This window comes from Panthera uncia, chromosome E1 (assembly GCF_023721935.1).
Source record: "Panthera uncia isolate 11264 chromosome E1, Puncia_PCG_1.0, whole genome shotgun sequence".
In the NCBI taxonomy this organism is placed as follows: Eukaryota; Metazoa; Chordata; class Mammalia; order Carnivora; family Felidae; genus Panthera; species Panthera uncia.
In genome coordinates this window covers 12954587-12966685 of record NC_064814.1, presented here as the reverse complement: position 1 = coordinate 12966685, position 12099 = coordinate 12954587, and positions in this window count along the sequence as shown.

The window sequence follows — 12099 nt, the reverse complement described above, 5'->3', positions numbered from 1 at the left end:
AAAAAAAAAAAAAAAGTGAGTTGACAATGTCTCATCACAGAATTGAATCCGCCTTTAAAGGAGCAAAAACAAACACGCCCACTAGAGGGAGCCCTGGCACATCGTTCTTCAAGATAGCTCTGTCGGGGGTTTCTTGGTCGCAAAACTTCATACTGGTTGCAAGCAACATTTTATTGGGAAATGTTAAATAAAGGAAAAAAGAATGGGCATGTTTCCTGTAATTCCCCTTCCCTCTGGAAAACGACGGTTAACATTTGGGATATATGCTGCCACACGTACAGTTGGAATTTTTCTCACTTGGTGGGTTAATATTTATTTGAAGCATTAACTCAGTGGTTCAAGGAACCGTGACTGTATGTGCGTGTGATTCTGGCAATGTGGGGAGACATGTCTTAATTTCACAATGACTAGGAGGCACGGCTGGCATTGAATGGGCAGGGACCTGGGAACCTGACTCCCATCACATGTACAGACTACAAAAGGTAATCAATTTTTGCAGTTTTAAATTTTTTTTTTCAACGTTTTTTTTTTATTTTTTTATTTTTTTTTATTTTTGGGACAGAGAGAGACAGAGCATGAACGGGGGAAGGGCAGAGAGAGAGGGAGACACAGAATCGGAAACAGGCTCCAGGCTCTGAGCCATCAGCCCAGAGCCTGACGCGGGGCTCGAACTCACGGACCGCGAGATCGTGACCTGGCTGAAGTCGGACGCTTAACCGACTGCGCCACCCAGGCGCCCCAATTTTTGCAGTTTTAAAAACACAGGCTGGAGCGCCTGGGTGGCTCAGTGGGTTAAGCGTTGGACTCCTGATTTCAGCTCAGGTCATGATCTCACGGTTCTTGGGTTTAAGCCCCCCCATTGGAGCCTGCTTGGGATCCTCTCTCTCTCTCTCTCTGCCCCTCCCCTGCTCTCTCTGTCGCTCTCAAAATAAATAAATAAAATAAAAACACAGGTTAAAATAATATTTATTCTAGCCTTTGATCTTTGATCTGTCCTTATACAGAGTAAATTCTGATCTTCTTACTTTTCTTAAATCCAAACTTATTATAAGCAGAGGCAAGCATCTGACACTTTATTATGTTTTCCAGTGTCATGGGGCGTGAGCACTGACATTTTGAAATATGTGTTATATGGTTACAAGTTGTTCCCCCCCCCCCCCCGTTATGGTACAGATACGGTATTATGATTTTTAAAAATTAAGTGTATGAGAAGGCATACTATTTATGGTTGTCATTTATGGAAAGTAAAGGAGGCGTTAACAAAAATTTTGTTTTTATGAAAATGGTCTTGGGTCCAATATGCATCGTCCCTGCTCCAAGCATGCGTATTGTGAAGTCCTTCCCTCTGCCCTCCCAGCCCCACCCCTAGCCAGGAGCTAGGCTTGAGGATTCCATTAGAAATAGATCCTCAGGCCCAAAAGTAGTGCGTGAGTTGGGGAGAAGGGCCTAGAGTAAAGATTGGTGTGGGCGCTGTGGCTAGTCCTATCCCATGGGGGATGTGAGGAGCATCAGATAGATGCCCCCGATGGGTTTGGAGATCTGAGAGCAACCCTTGTGTCCTGCTTCCTACCAGAGTGCTGGGAGGTGCCCAGCCATCACAGGATGGGAGAGCAGTGGGGAAAAGGGGCTCCTGGATTAGTGGCTCTGTGGCAGCCTCATCACATCCTTATGACATCCGTGAGCCTGGAGGTGCCACGGCTGGGGTGATGGGGTGGGCGGCAGACCCGGGGAGGAAGGAACAGCCCCCCAGGAAGTGGAGAGCCCAGCGGATGCTGGCACAGGTAGATAATGGTCAAGGCTGCCCCCTACTTTTCTAGTTCCTAATGGTAATTAATGACCTCCAGGACTCAACCACCTTAGGGAGAAAGGAGAATGGGGCAGATACTCTCAAGTTTACTCTGAGCCATCTGAGAAAACCTTCATTGAAACCGAAGTTCCAGCTGTGGGGCAGGGTTTAGAAAGCCTTGTGAGCAGGGCAGACAACATCTGGACAGAAAAGAGCCCAGCTTGACAGTCACCGGGTCTGGTTCCCCTCTGGATTGGACGTGCCTGGAATAAGCCGCTTCCACTGATCTAAGACGGAGATTTGTTCCTCTTAGATCAGGGTTTCTGGACATCACAACTATGGACATTTTGGACTGGAGAATTGTATGTTATGAGGGGCTGTCCTGTGCATTATAGGATGTTTAGCAGCATATCTGGCCTCTACCCACTAGATGCCAGTAGTGTCCTCCCTGCCCCCCAAGTCGTGACAATCAAAAATGTCTCTAGACATTGTCAAATGCCCCCCTGGGAGGCAAAACTACTCTAGGTGGAGAGCCACTGCCTTGGATGATGACTGAATCGATGAAAAAAAAAAAAAGCATGGGGTGCCTGGGTGGCTCAGTGGGTCAATCGTCCGACTTCAGCTTGGGTCACAATCTCACGGTTCATGAGTTGGAGCCCCACGTCGGGCTCTAGGCTGACAGCTCAGAGCCTGCAGCCTGCTTTAGATTCTGTCTCCCTCTCTCTTTGCCCTTCTCTCCCTCTCTCTCTCTCTCTCAAACATAATAAATAAAAACGTTAAAAATTTTTAAAAAAGAGGAAATTCTTCAAAAAAAGTGTAAATTTTGTAAGTTGTGTTTACACAGGTGCACACACAAGGCTTTGGGTAGAGCAGAGTGGGCTTCCTCATCTGAACCCCAGAATCAGACCGACTTTCTACCGTCAAAGACCGTGCTAGAAAACTGCAGTCCTCCCCCCACCGAGGGCCGGGCCGTCCCTGTCACACCCTAGCCGGGGAGTGGCAGCACCTAACACACCCTCCGCAGGGTGAGCCAGCTCCCAGGAGAAAGAGAAGAAAAGCAGACTGCCTGATACACGCCTTGTTTCTCCTTCCAAATTCAAATCAAATAAATAAAGGCGTGGAGAGAGACCAACACCACTGGGGGTCTCTCCTCTTGGAAGGAAAGAAACATCAGGAAGAGGGAAGAAGTGTCCCCCAACTCTAAGATGGATGAGCCACAGGCTGGAAAAAGTCTGCATCCCTGAATCACCGCTTGGAAGAAAGCTGCCCCCCCCCCCCCCCCCCAACCGCCCCAGAGTTTCCAAGCCTGCAGCGGACTAGGTGTGAACAAGAGGCAGGCTTTGATGTGTTTAGCCACTGAGCTCTTCAATTTGTTTTTTGCTACAACAAAGAGAGCCTACATAGCCTAAACCACCACAAAGTCTGCTTCCTCACACACATCCCATTCTCTAGCCCGCCTGTGGCTCCCCCATCCCCAGCCAGTCGCAAACTGAAGTTTTCAATCCCTTCCACTGAAACACATCTGACTTCCAGGAGTAGCTGTGAAATCCTGGGGGGAGGGCAGCAAAGCACATGAGCTGATGAGGACCATCCTCCCTCAGAAGCTGGATGAAACAGACATAGATTTTAAAATCTCAAAAAACTTTGGAAGTTAAATGCAGTAGTGTGGTCGCTTGGATTGGATCCCAGAACAGAGAAAGGCTATTAGTGGAAGAAAATTAGTGAAATGCTAATAGAGTCTAGAGTTCCGCTAAATAGTAACGTACCCATGTTAATTGCTTCGTTGTGACAAATGTACCAGGTTATGTAAGATGTTAACATGAGGGGAAGCGGAGTGAGGGATATCCAGGCACTTTCTGGGCTACCTTTGCAACTTTTCTGTAAATCTAAGATTGTTTCACAATACAAGTTTTGTTTGTTTGTTTGTTTTTTGTTTTAGAGCAAGCAGGGAAGAGCTAATAAGAGTGTGAGGGGTTACTATGCCAAGGTCTACAAGTCGAAACCCAGAAAGATGAGCTGAGTGTTCAAGGTGCTTTTGTCCTTGAGAGTATGTACTGATTCAGAAGAAGCAGCTAAGAAGATGAGCTAGGAGTCTGTGGCCCTCTCTCTCAATACGTATCCACCAGATTGCCCACCCTTAGGTATCATACATAGCTATACATAATATCACATTAGGCTAGAACTCCTAAGGGCTGCATTTTGGGAGAAGGGTGAACCTGCAAATAAATGAGGCCACCATGGACTTTCACTCAGCTTCTGTCTCAGGAATCTTCAAGCTTTGGGGCACCTGGATGGCTCAGCCGGTTGGGCATCTGACTTTGGCCTCAGGTCATGATCTCTCAGGTGGTGGGTTTGAGCCCCGAGTAGGGCTCTGTGCTGACAGCTCAGAGCCTTGAGCCTGCTTTGGATAGTGTGTGTGTGTGTGTGTGTGTGTGTGTCTGCCCCTCCCCTGCTCTCTCTCTCTCTCTCTCAAAAATAAACATTAAAAAATTTTAATTAAAAAAAAAAAAGGAAATTTCAGGCTTTAAACCTGTATTTAAAATTGTCCGGTCTGGTATCAGACCCTACACTTACCCCCAGGTAAAGATACCTTAAAGATACCAATGAAAAAATCCTTTCTGGAGGAAAATAGCATCAGCCTGAGTCTCAAGTTATTTTAAAAATTGTTTTTGAAAATACTATCTAGGGGGCGCCTGGGTGGCTCAGTCGGGTAAGCGTCCGACTTCGGCTCAGGTCATGATCTCACGGTCCGTGAGTTCGAGCCCCGCGTCAGGCTCTGTGCTGACAGCTCAGAGCCTGGAGCCTGTTTCAGATTCTGTGTCTCCCTCTCTCTCTGCTCCTCCCCTGTTCATGCTCTGTCTCTCTGTCTCAAAAATAAATAAACGTTAAAAAAAATTAAAAAAAAAAAAGAAAATACCATCTAATAAACCATCAAAGATAACCAGCTGTATGAGGAGACAAGACTCCATAAGCGAGAACGTGCAGAGACAGCTGAGCATAGAAACAGACCCGTGGAGACTCCAGATGTTGAAAACAGCAGTGGCAGCCTGAACACAACGATTCTTACTATGTTCGAGGAGGTCCAGGTCAAGCTTGAAATGCTGGGCAGAGAAGTGGAAACTATAAAAAATTACATAGCAGACTTGAAAAAGGATGACATAAAATTCTAGAACTGAAAAAAGTGTGATCATTATGATGAAGAATCCAACGGATGGGGTTCGGATCAGACACAGTTGAGATGATAATAGCGAACTGGGGTGCTAGCACCTGCTGCCCGGGGCAGGAGACCCTCTTGCCTGGGTCTCAGGGAGGCACAGTATAGACACCCAGTGGTGACAGGTGGCACAACAGAGTAGTGAGGGAAGGGTGGTCTTTTCATTAAGTAGTGTTTGGACACTTAGGTCCCCACATGGGGGAGAAACATTGGCCATACATCTCAGTCAACGTGGATAAATTGGATAAATCATAAAAGAAGATTACGCTGAGTGAAGGAAGCCAGGCATACGAAAGACATACTGTAGGATTCCATTTAGAAAAGTTTAAAAACGGACCAGACACATCGTGCATACACTTAGATGGTAAAACCAGAAAGCAGGAATAATGACTATAGAAGTCAGGGCAGAGGTGCCTGGGTGGCTCAGTCATCTAAGCATCCGACTTCGGCTCAGGTCATGATCTCGTGGTTCTCGTGGGTTCGAACTCCACATCATGCTCTGTGCTGACAGCTCGGAGCCTGGAGCCTGCTTTGGATTCTGTGTCAGGGTAGTGGTTGCATTTGTAATCTGCAGGGGGGGGGCACCCCCGGGCTTCTGGGGCCCCCAGTTGATTCCCCCCAGCCCAGGCGGTGGCTCCACAGGTGTTCACTTTTCACTGATTTGTGAAATTGTCTTGTTTTGTGCACTTTCCTGTGTGCGCATTCTATCTCACGAATCTAAACCGTTTTTTTTTTTTTTTTTTTTAGTTTTTGTTTAATGTGTTTATTTATTTTTGAGACAGAGAGAGAGCATGAGCAGGGGAGGGGCAGAGAGAGAGAGGGAGACACAGAATCCAAAGCAGGCTCCAAACTGTCAGCACAGAGCCCGACGCGGAGCCTCGAACCCACGGACTGTGAGATCAAGACCTGGGCTGAAGTCGGAAGCTTAATGGACTGAGCCACCCAGGAGCCCCTAAACCGTGGGTTTTTATGTTTTTTTTTTTTTTTTTTTTTGAGATGGGATAACAATAGCAACAAATGGGAAACGTTACCAGAAAAAAAAAAGTAGTTACAAGTACTTTTCCTTTGTTCTCCGTGAGATGTAAATGGGCTGAACCCGCCCTTTCTTCAGACCCTTCTGACTCACCCTCCTGATGTGTGTCTGGGAGGGAGCCCATTTCTCCTCTTGGAATTATTCCCTGTTCCCTTCGGTGTCTGGGCCGAGCGCCAAACCGAACGAGGCAGACCTGTAGCATCAAGGATTCTTTGCGTCACCTCTCTGAGGATCGCTGACAGTCTGTCTTTTTCAGAATTGCTTCCTTTACCCTCCTCTCCCTGTAAGGACGGAGCCCAAGCCACTCATTTTTCTGCCACCAAGCTCCTCTTCCCGTTCCGCGTGCAGCTGACCCGCCCAGAGCATCCCCGACCTGGCCCTTGACGCCAGCCCTGCCTGGGCCCCCAGCCATCCTGGCCCACTCTGCCCTGAGTCATCTCTGTCCTGGGGTGCAGGCCTCTCCCTAGCTCTCCAATCCAGGCACTCATCCACCCAAGCATCCCTCTCTTTCTCTCTCTGCGTATTTTTCCTTCCAACTTGCTGGCCCAAATATCCCCTGGGCTAAAGGACAGGGACATATAAACATTTTAGTAACTAATATGCTAAATCATCTGCCAGAAGGCGTGCACCAACGCCCCTTCCAGTATAAAGCTGTTTATTTCCTTGTATGTCCTTGACCACATCGGATGTCAACAAACTTAAGCATTTTTGCCTTAGTAGGTGAAAAGGGACATCGCCTTTTATTTTGGTTTAGAATTCTGTGATTATGAGTTGTGCATCTTTTTGCATGTTTATTGACTGTATCTATTTCTTTTGTAGCAAACGACTTTTTTTAGCCAGTTTTCCTTTTTCCATCTTATTTTTTAAATTTAAAAAAAAAATTTATTTTTGAGAGAGAGAGAGAGAGAGTGAGAGGGGCAGAGAGAGAGGGAGAGAGAGAGAGAATCCCAAGCAGGCTCCGTACTGTCAGCACGGAGCCCGATGTGGGGCTTGAACTCACGAACTGTGAGATCATGACCCGAGCCAAAACCAGTCAGCTGTTTAACCGACTGAGTCACCCAGGTGCCCCTTTTATCCGTCTTATTGATTTGTGTGAATGCTTATAAATTAAGGAATTTAACTATGGGTCATGTTGCGTACCATATCCTATCATGTTACAAATAATGTTTTGTCCAGAAATGTGTTTACGTTTCACTTAGTTACACGTGTCTATCTTTTCCTTTATAGATTTGGGTTTGGATTTTGGCTTAGAATGGCCTTCCCTCACTCCAAGATTATAAAAATAAATCCACTGGAGAAGTATTTTGGTGTGAGAAGTGAGGTGGGGATCCAGCTTTCTTTTTTTTTTCTTTTTACATAAAGACAAGCTAGTTGTCCCCACACTATTTTTTTTTTTTAGTAATTCCTCTCTCCACACTTATTTATATTGTCATCTTTCTAAAAAGTTAAATTACCATATACATGAGGATTATTTCTGCACTTTCTAGTCTGTTCTATTTGTCTAGCTGTTGGTGGTTTCTTCGGTACCAAACTTAAAAATTTTTTTTTATTAAAAATTTTTTTTTCAACATTTAGTTTTGTTGTTTTTTTTTAAAATTTTTTTAACGTTTTATTTATTTTTGAGACAGAGAGAGACAGAGCATGAACGGGGGAGGGGCAGAGAGAGAGGGAGACACAGAATTGGAAGCAGGCTCCAGGCTCTGAGCCATCAGCCCAGAGCCCGACACGGGGCTCGAACTCACGGACCGTGAGATCGTGACCTGAGCTGAAGTCGGACGCTTAACCGACTGAGCCACCCAGGCGCCCCTCAACATTTAGTTCTGAGAGACAGAGAGAGACAGAGAATGAGCAGGGGAGGGGGAGAGAGAGGGAGACACAGAATCTGAAGCAGGCTCCAGGCTCTGAGCTGTCAGCCCGGAGCCTGACACGGGGCTCGAACTCGCAGACCGAGAGATCATGACCTGAACCCAAGTGTTTTATGTACAAAGTGAGTTTCTTCTAGCTGGCCTACAGTTAAGTCTTGCTTTTTTTTTTTTTTTTTTAATTTTTTTTTTTATTTTGAGACAGAGGAAAAGCAAAAGGGGGGGGGGGGGGACAGAGAGAGAGGGAGAGAGAGAGCCTCACTGCCAGCTCAGAGCCCAGTGTGGGGCTGTGTCTCAAACCGCGAGACCATGGTCAAGAGCCAGATGCTCAAACGACTGAGCCACCCAGGAGCCCCCAAGTCTTGCTTTTTAAATCAGTCTGACAATCCCTTACAATTGGCGGATTTAGTCTATTTACTTTTTATAAAAACAACTTTACTGAGATATAATTTACACACCATAAAACCTCTTCATGTAAACTGTACAACTCAATGGCTTGTAGTCTATTCAGAGACTGAATAGTAGCATTTTTAGTAGATTCACAGAGATTAGTATATTCAACAGAGGGTGTAAAACCATCACCATAATCTAATTTTAGATCATTGTCATCACCTTCAAAAGAAAGCTGGTACCCATTAGCTTTCACTCCTCACCTCCATTCCCCCAACCTAGGCAACCACACCTTTTTCTGTCTCTGTAAATTTGCTTATTCTGGATTTTTCCTATTAATGGAATCATACAATAATTGGTCTTTTATGACTGACTTCTTTCACTTAGCATCACGTTCTCAGGTTCTTCCAGGTTGTGGCATATATCAGTACTTCATTTCTTTTTATTACTTGATAGTATTCCGTGGGGCACCTGGGTGGCTCAGTTGGTTAAGTGTCCGACTTTGGCTCAGTTCATGATCCCGAGGTTCGCGAGTTCGAGCCCTGCGTTGGGCTCTGTGCTGACAGCTCAGAGCTTGGAGTCTGCTTCGAATTCTGTGTCTCCCTCTCTCTCTGCCCCTTTGCCCCCCTCTCGAAAATAAATATTGAAAAAAGTCAAAAAAATTTCCATTGCATGGTGATGCCCCTTTTTATTTACCCATTTACCAACTGATAGACATTGGGTTTTTTCCACTTTGGGGCTATTACAAATAATGCTGCTTGAACATTCTTGTACAAATTCTGTGTTTTCATTTTCATCTCTCTTAGGCACATGTCTAGGAGTGGAGTTGCTGGCTCATATGGTAACTTTAGGTTTAACCTTTTGTTCACCTTCATTTTTCAAACATATTAAGAAAATCAATGTACGGATGCATCTATGGACTTAATATTAATTTTCACTTTTTATTATGTTAATATATTACTTTACATGGAGTTACAGTAATAGATTTACAAACGGTAGGCCACTTAATTTCCAAATATTAAGCCACGTTTAGAGTATACTGTACTTGATAATGATGTATTATTCTTTTGGTGTTCTGGTGAAATTGTCAGTTCATGCAGTTTTCAGGAATAAGTGAGATAGGTTTCTGGGGTTGGGTTTCTTTGTTTTTTGCTTTCTTCATCAGGTTTTTATCTCAGTGCTGTGTTTGCTTCATAAAAAGAATTCTGAAGACTTCCTTCTGTTTCTATGTTTTAGAAGAGGTTAAGGTATCTGTTTAGGTGGTTAAATTCTGCAGCACTATCTGGTGCTTTTTGAAGGAGCAATTTTTTGACAACTCCACTCTATTTTTTTTTTAACTTTAACTAGGCTCCACGCCCAAATGCGGGGTTTGAACTCATGACCCTGAGATTGAGAGCGAGAGTCGCAAGCTCTACCGACTGCGTCAGCCACATGCCCCAACAACTCCACTCTATTGAAATGGGTCTGTTAATAGCTCTCTCTCCTCTGGGATAATTTAGGTAATTTGCATAATGATAATAATAAACTGGGTTTCTGGACCAATCAAGTCCTCTGGGTTCAGTGACAGCATCAAGCTCTTAATACCCCATGGGGCACCTGGGTGGCTCAGTCGGTTGAGCGTCCAACTCTTGGTTTCAGCCCAGGTCATGGTCTCACTGTTCATGGGAACATGAACTTGGGCTCCGTGCTTCTTGGGATTCTCTCTCCCTCTCTGCCCCTCCCCTTGGTGTGCACCTGCTCTCTCTCTCTCTCTCTCACTTTTGAGATCTTTAAAAAAGATCCTAACACTCCAGGAATCATACTGTTATGTATTTTTGTGTCTGCCTTCTTCCATTCGACATAATGTATTTTGACACTCACCTGTGTTGTTGCATGGTGAGGATAATCTTCGAAGAGGAGTTTCTTTTTAAGGATGATACTCCCATGTGGATACACCACAATTTATCCGTTCACTTATTGAAGGACATCTGGATTGTTCTCCATTTTTTATTATTATGAATAAAGATGCATCGGATTCTTGTACAGCTGTTGTAGCCACATGGTTTTATATCTCTCGGATGAACACGTAGGGCTAGAATTGCTGGATCACACGGTAGATGCATGTTCAATTTTTCAACGAAGCTGCCAGTTTTCCTAAGTGGTCGTACCATGTTGTACTCACATGGCAGTTGGAGAGTTACAGGTGCTGCGCGTTCTCACCGCCTTACCTGTACTTTTCCCTTTCATCCTCCAGTGCATGGATAGTGCTACCTGCTGGCGGCTGGTGCATTTCCCTCTGACAAATGATATGGGATGAGCACTTTCTTTTACGCTTATTGGCTATTTATATATTTTCTTTTGTGAAGTGTGCGTTCACATTTTTGCTTGTGTGTGTGTGTGTGTGTGTGTGTGTGTGTGTGTGTTGGCTGTGTGGTTTGCCTTTTTATTACTGAGTTGCAGGGGTTCTTTATTCCAGGTACAGGTCCTTTGTCAGATATATCTGCTCTGAATAGTTCCTCTCAGTCCGTGGCTTGATAGTGCTTTTTGATAAACAGAAGTTTTAAATTCACATGAGGTCCATTTATCAATTTTTTTTTTTAGTGTCTCTCTTGCTTATGTCCTTTCTAAGAAATCTTGATCTACCAAAAGATGGAGAAGATAGTCTCCTATGTTTTCTTCTTGAAGATTTATCAATTCAGTTTATGCTTAGGACTATGGTCCGTCTTAAATTGAACTTTGCGGTGTGAAGTAAGGATTGCAGTCCCCCCTCCCCCGACACACACACACACACACACACACACGAATACCCAGTTGTACCAGCATCATTTGTTGGTGTGCTCATAAAAAATCATTTGACTGTATATCGGATGGCCCTTGCTTGGTATCTCTCCAACACAGCTCTCTGGTAAAAATGTGTCTGTGCAGTCTTTCTGTACTCAAAGTGAATACCCAGCACAAGGAGCATCACACCACCTAGGAGCTTGTTAGAAATGCAGACTCCAGCCCCATTCCAGTCCTATACAACCTCCAGATGATTCACAGGCACATTACATTTTGAGAAAGAACCACTGGTGTAGATCATTTTTGATGAAGGTGGGGGAAATGTCATCATGACACTCCACCGCGGACAGCCTCCCTATATCCTACTGCAGGCTGCGGGGTCCTGGGAACTCATTTCCTCTTCTTACACGCTAGGCTTACTCTCAGAAGCAATCTCAGGGTCCACCACTCCCGACAAGTGCTGCGGCGCGTTCTGTGCTGCTGGGAGACAGGGAAGGGAACTCACTCGCCTACTCCTCACCCTCTTAATACCCACAGCCACCTGCTCACTCACCCAGCAGCTTCTGCCCTCTCCTCCATACACATCCTTCCACCCTTAAACCTCAGTTTCTTCGGTTACATAGCCCAGATAATAATGGTGTCTATCTCAGGGGCTGATATGATGCAAAGCGATCTAAGGAGCACCTGGGCATAGAGACAGCACAATAAAAGTCAGTGATCTTCACGGCCATTTCACAGTGCCTGTCGCCCAGAAGTCCCAGCATACAAGCTGCCTCCGCGTCCCCCGCCCCCACCGCCCCGCAGCCCCACCCCCTACACCGGGGCAGAATTGAGCCTGGCTGTCTTCCCAGCTCGACTTCTCCTCCCTCCCTTCTCCGCGCCCCCTGGGCACGGTGCACCGATAAATCTTTCCCAGCACGCTGCATTGTTACAGCCACTTGCCCTCGCGTCTGACTGTCCCCGGTCCGGCCTAGGAGTTCCTTAAATCCAGGCTGTCTGTCTTGGTCGTCTTTGAACCCCCAGCCTCCCCGCACAGTGCCTGGTACTTGGAGAG